Raw genomic sequence first — 6,000 nt, forward strand, 5'->3', positions numbered from 1 at the left:
AAGTTATCCTAGCTGTGGCTCAGATTTGCAAGCCCAACTGTTGTTAAAGTTCCTTTCGAGTGCAAATATAAGGATAGTATAGTGGCACAAGTAAGGGTGTTGAACCATAGGGACTGAGAAGCAACTTAGCAAAACCTTTGACTCTTACAAATTAGTATTAGTTAAAGACTCCTATGACTTAAAATGGGGGGGGGGGTTTGAGTAATTTTGAAAAAGGAATAAAGACAGAAAGAAAAGTGAAAAATTAGAACTATCTAAAAATAAACCTAATACATGAAATAGGTTAGAAATGTTTTTAGGACATAAATCTGACTTCAAATGAACAAAGGCCTTCCCCTAAACATTCCTGAATCAGTGATATGATCTTTATCGATTTCTGAAACTAAATTGCTTCGTATTTGAAGCAATATCCTCAAAACATGGTCTTGGCTTGATCAGCTGTCTTGTTCATCAAACCATCAGCAGTAACATCCACCATCATATGATCATAATCAAGCAATCCTTCATAGAAATATTGCATGAGCAACCATTGTTCCAAGTTGTGATGAGGGCAAGAATGCAACAGAGTTTTGAAACGGTCCTAATACTCATGGAACAACTCTCCATCATTTTGCACAATTGACATGATTTCATTCCTAAGCTTGTTAGTGCGTTGAGCTAGAAAAATTGTTGTAGAAATTTGGAAGCTAGCACATCCCAAGTTTGAATGGATCCAGATGGAAGAGTATGAAGCCATGCCTTACCTTTCTCCCTTAGTGAAAAGGGAAAGAGCCTAAGACGTATCTCTTGAGGGGTCATGCCCTGGATCTTAATGGTATTGCACACCTCTACAAACTCCTTGATATGCAAATGGGGATCCTCACCTGCCAAACCATTAAATTTAGGTAAAAGATGGATCATACCTAATTTGAGTTCGAAGTTCTCCACGGTGGTGTCGAGATAATGAATGCATGAAGACTCCTCATTGATCTTGGGAATCACATACTCCTTCAAAGAATGATTAGCCTCGTCATCATTGTTGTTGTTGTTGTTGTTGTTTGCCATGGCCATGTCGTCTTCTTCTAATTCAGCCTTGGGTGAGGATGAGGCTGACTTAGGTGTATGTGATTCTGAGTGGCAAGGAAAGGTTGGCAAAGATTGTGTTTTGAGAATCCTCACAGGTTTGAGTGTATGCCTCTTACCAAAACTTGATCGAACCACCCTTTGTAGCTGTTCTAAGTCAATAGGCTGCTTGAATGGATTGAAAGACATACAACTGAAAACAAAATAAATTAAGTTAATAAGCATAACTAAAAGGAATTACAAAGTTGTTTAAGCGCAGTCCCCGACAACGGCGCCATTTTGTTGAAATTCCTTTCAAATGCAAATATAAGGATAGTATAGCGGCACAAGTAAGGGTGTCGAACCATAGGGACTGAGAAACAACTTAGTAAAACCTTTGACTCTTACAAATTAGTATTAGTTAAAGACTCCTATGATTTAAAATGGGGGGTCTGAGTAATTTTGAAAAAGAAATAAAGACAAAAAGAAAAGTGAAAAATTAGAACTATCTAAAAATAAACCTAATACATGAAATAGGTTAGAAATGTTTTTAGGACATAAACCTGACTTCAAATAAACAAAGGCCTTCCCCTAAACATTCCTGAACCAGGGATATGATCTTTTAACTTATTCCTTTCAAATGCATAACTAAGATGTTCACATATCTAGCATGGCATATAACTAGATTGTATGAATCCTTTCTTACTTTGCATGTTAGATGCATGGCATATACATAAAACTTATATTTGTAAGTGCAACCTAGCATGGCATATACTCAGATTTAGCACCTAGAAACTCATTAAGAACGAAGAGGATTATGAACATCACATGAACACTAGAACATGGCATTTATCCTAGAACTTCATGGAATCAATTTACATGATTGGTTCTGAACCTAACCACATGTTGCTAATGAATGAAAGAAGATATGGCAGTCATCCTTATCATTCTCAACAAAAAGCAAACATAAACAAGGTAGCTAAGCTTGAAAATATTAGCTTGAAATAATTGAAACAGAAAACTGATTCTAGCTTGCAAATGAAATTGTTAAACTAAAGCTGCATCGTAACATTAATTCAATCATGTCTAGGGCTTCAAAGCAGCCCTAAGTATCCATAAACTAAATTAAATACATAAAAAGTTAGGAAAGTTAGAACCTAGAAACTGCTCAGGGCTGAAGACTCTTGCTCTCTCCAGATTCTGTGTTTTTCTATTTTTTTTCCTATTAAAAGGCTTAGGACTTATCTAACATCTGACACATTTACATTCTTGAATTCATTCTCATTTATAGCTCATAACAACCAACTTTTAGTATTGGAGTAACTGAAAACTAGCTGTTATTAGAATTTGTAACTGAACAGCTCATCTTTATTCTATCATAACTTCTTGTCGAAACCTCCAAATCATAAGATGTAAAGATCATCAGAAAGAAGATTTCCAGGGCTTTCCAACCATATATGGCCCATTTTCTGATTCATTATGAGCACTTCGGGGCAAAGTTCGTAAGTTGGCTATTATGCAAGGGCCTTTTCTAATGGATCTTGGGCCACTTGTTACAATATTCAAAATAAGATGATTTCTTCAAGTCCTTACTTTCATCTTGAAATACAATATAAACAACAAAATACCTTGTGATGCATAAAGATTTTAAGTAAAAAACCTAAGTAAAAGAGGGCATATAAATATAACTATTTGCACTCAACAGCCGTTCCTCAAACTTTGAAAGAAGCAGGCAACAACATGGTATGGATCCCTTGGATGATTATTTTGTCTGTAACAGTGCATTCCCTGATACATACTTTAGACGTCATTTTAGAGTGGAACGACATTTGTTCAACAAAATCATGATTGCTGTTTGCAACCATGATTCTTACTTTGTGAAAAAAAAATGATGAATTTGGTGTTATGGGTCTCTTTCCTGAGACAAATATTATTGTTGCCTTGCGAATGCTTGCATATGGAGCATCTGCAGACTAAGTGGATGAGATAGCGAGGATAGGGAAATCAACCATTCTTGAGTCCCTTATGAGGTTTTGCAGAGCAATCAAATCTATCTGCACCGCAAAGTACCTTCGAAGACTTACTGAGATGGACTTGCAAAGGCTTTTGAAGAAGGGCGAGATGTGAGGTTTTCTTGGGATGATTGGAAGCATCGACTGTATGCACTGGACCTGAAAAAACTGTCCAAGTGCATGGCAAGGCACTTATGGGGACAGAAAAGGAGCAAACAGTATCATTTTGGAGGTGGTGGCATCTTTTGATACATGGATTTGGCACGCCTTTTTCAAGGTTCCGAGAGCTCAAAATGACCTTAATGTCCTTGCCCAATCCCTAGTTTCAATGAAGTCCTACAAGGAAAAGCACCAAGAGTCACGTACCGGGTCAACAAACATAAGTACCATGGGCCATACTACCTAGCAGACGGAATTTACCCAAGGTGGTCATCATTTGTCAAAAACAGTGCCACGTTCACGAAGTGCAAAGGAAAAACACTTTGTAAGCTGTCAAGAGAGGTGCAGGAAGGATGTGAAGTGTTGTTTTGGTATCCTCCAAGCTCGCTAGGTAATTGTTAAAGGTGCTGCCAGAATTTTTGATTTATAGTCGCTTCGATCCATCATGATGACGTGCATCATTCTTCACAACATGATTGTGGAAGATGAATATGATTATGATGTTGTTGATGAATATGAGCTAGACACGAACAATTCCAGAACACAAATATATTGTGTTCATGACGCCACCGAAGAACCCGTGTAACATGAGCCATTAAAAAGGGATGAATGTTACAATCAAAGGCTCATTCAACAATATATTGCACTTCAGGAGCCATATATGCACAATGCTCGGCAAATTAACTTGATAGAGCAGCAATGGGAATTGAAACAAGCTCAAGATACTGAAGTTCATTTAGTGTGTTTTTTTTATTTGGTGTGTTTATTTAATTTTATTTGGTGTGTTTTTTAAGTTCATTTAGTGTGTTTTTTATTATTTGGTATTTTTATGTAATTTTATTTGGTGTGTTTATGTCCTTTGAATAAAGATTGTCTTAGTTTAAATAAATTACCAAATTAAATAAATATACTCTTAGTTTAAATAAAGTACTCTATTCAATAAATAAGAAATTACAACCGAAAGTGATTGTAAAATTATGGGCTCCGATTACAAACAAAGTGATTGGAAAATTATGGGCTCGTGAATGGAAAATCATCACCTAACCAATTTGTGGTGCTAGGATCATCTTCTCTTGTGGTGCTAGGACCATTTCCTCTTGCTCTTGCTTCTCTGACACGCCCCCTTCGCACCATATCCACTTTCTCTAAATTCCAAAAGTATTTATAATTCGGAGACTTCCCTTCTGAAGGCGTGTTCATAATGTCACGATCTCGTTGAGCCCTTATTTCTTCTCTAATATCTTCCCTTTCTTGCCTAAGTAGCTCTCTTTCTCTCTCATTAGCTTGAAATTCTCTCTCAACAGCTGCAGCTTTTGCTTCCTCTATAGCCTTATCAGCCTCAAATTTAGCCATTTCCCGTGCCAAACTCAATTCACCTTGGCGAGCAAGTTCTTCCATATACTTTGCATAGTCATTCTTGGAAGCATTCCCTTTTCTCTTTGAAGCCTTCTTACCTTGAGGCCTAATTGGATAACGGGTCGACCCCGACGCTTGTTCATGGGTGGCATTTTCGGCACTTCTTCTGCATCATCTTCATGAACATGCGAGGCGTGATCGGGCGTAGAGTATAGATGGGTGTTGTTCATGACAACTTCTGGACCGACATGCACAACTCTGAATTTAGGACAATCTTTGACAACATTCCAACATTCCCACTGGGTGAATGATTGCTTTTTGTTTTTGGATTTGGCATTATACCAAGCTTGAGCTTGAAGTGTCTACACAATGCGGGAGAAGAAATAATTATAATCAAAGTAGCTAATGTAAATTTAGGTATAGTACAAACAAATAAATAATATATTGTTACATGATCCGCTAAATTTTCCCCACTTCGAAGATTACTACTAGCTTGTGCCAAGGCGTCTCTCCACATACTAAACAATTGGCAGAGTATTCTCCAACGATTGGACATCGATTCTTTGGTTTCCCACCAATTTTCTCAAGATAATTGGTATGAATAAGACTCCATATTTCTCGCAACTGCATCTAATTACCCGTAATCGGATCATGAGTAACTTCAACCAAGCTAGTACACAACGTAACATCTTTAATAAGCATTCAATTCGTACCTACATCATTAGTCATTTTGCTGGAAAAAAATGGATTGAGACTTTGAGAGAAAGATAGGAATGTGGTTGAAAGTAGTTGAGAAAATATGAAATTGTGGTTGAAACTTTGAGAAAATATGAAATTATGGTTGAAAGTTTGAGAAAATATGGTTGAAAGTATTTGGTCGAAATATTGGAATATGGTCGAAAGATTGGAATAAGGTAGAAGATAATGAGAAAGTATTTATAAAAAAGTAAAATCATTTTTTTTTCAAATTTTTTTTCGGACTTTTATTAATTTTTTACATTTTTTCAAAATTTTTATTCACATAATTAATCTCTGCCATTGGATTAAAAAAATTTTGAATTCCAACCCCTTACATTGTGCCACGTGGCACATTGATAAAATTTCAGATTTTTTTACTATTTTTTTTTAATTTATAAAGACGAATAACGTGAACTGTTGATCTCAAATCCAACGGCTGAAATTAATGAGGTTTTGAATATTTTTTTTACCATTGGAAATCCAACGGTCCATAATATGTAACTGTTGAAATCCAACGGACGTGAAGAAGCCATGTCGCCTCCCCCAACGGTAACTTTCAGAAACAGCGCCATGGTCCCCATGTCTGAAAATGTGTTGGAGACGTGCTACCACACGCGCTTGAAGTGCACGCGCCTGACATAAAGATGGCAGAAGCGTGGCTAACGTCTCCTTGATGTCAGCCTTGTGTCACCTG

The 6,000-nt window shown here is 36.8% G+C and overlaps 1 non-coding gene across 1 annotated transcript; it reads left to right on the forward strand.

Annotated features, from left to right (window-relative positions):
- The first annotated feature begins 536 nt into the window (after positions 1–536).
- On the forward strand, positions 537–643 carry LOC114825300 (small nucleolar RNA R71). The gene has a single exon (XR_003773942.1). It is a non-coding gene; the product is annotated as a small nucleolar RNA R71 (small nucleolar RNA).
- Positions 644–6,000: the final 5,357 nt, after the last annotated feature.

The sequence above is a fragment of the Malus domestica genome, chromosome 05, assembly GCF_042453785.1.
Source record: "Malus domestica chromosome 05, GDT2T_hap1".
In the NCBI taxonomy this organism is placed as follows: domain Eukaryota; kingdom Viridiplantae; phylum Streptophyta; class Magnoliopsida; order Rosales; family Rosaceae; genus Malus; species Malus domestica.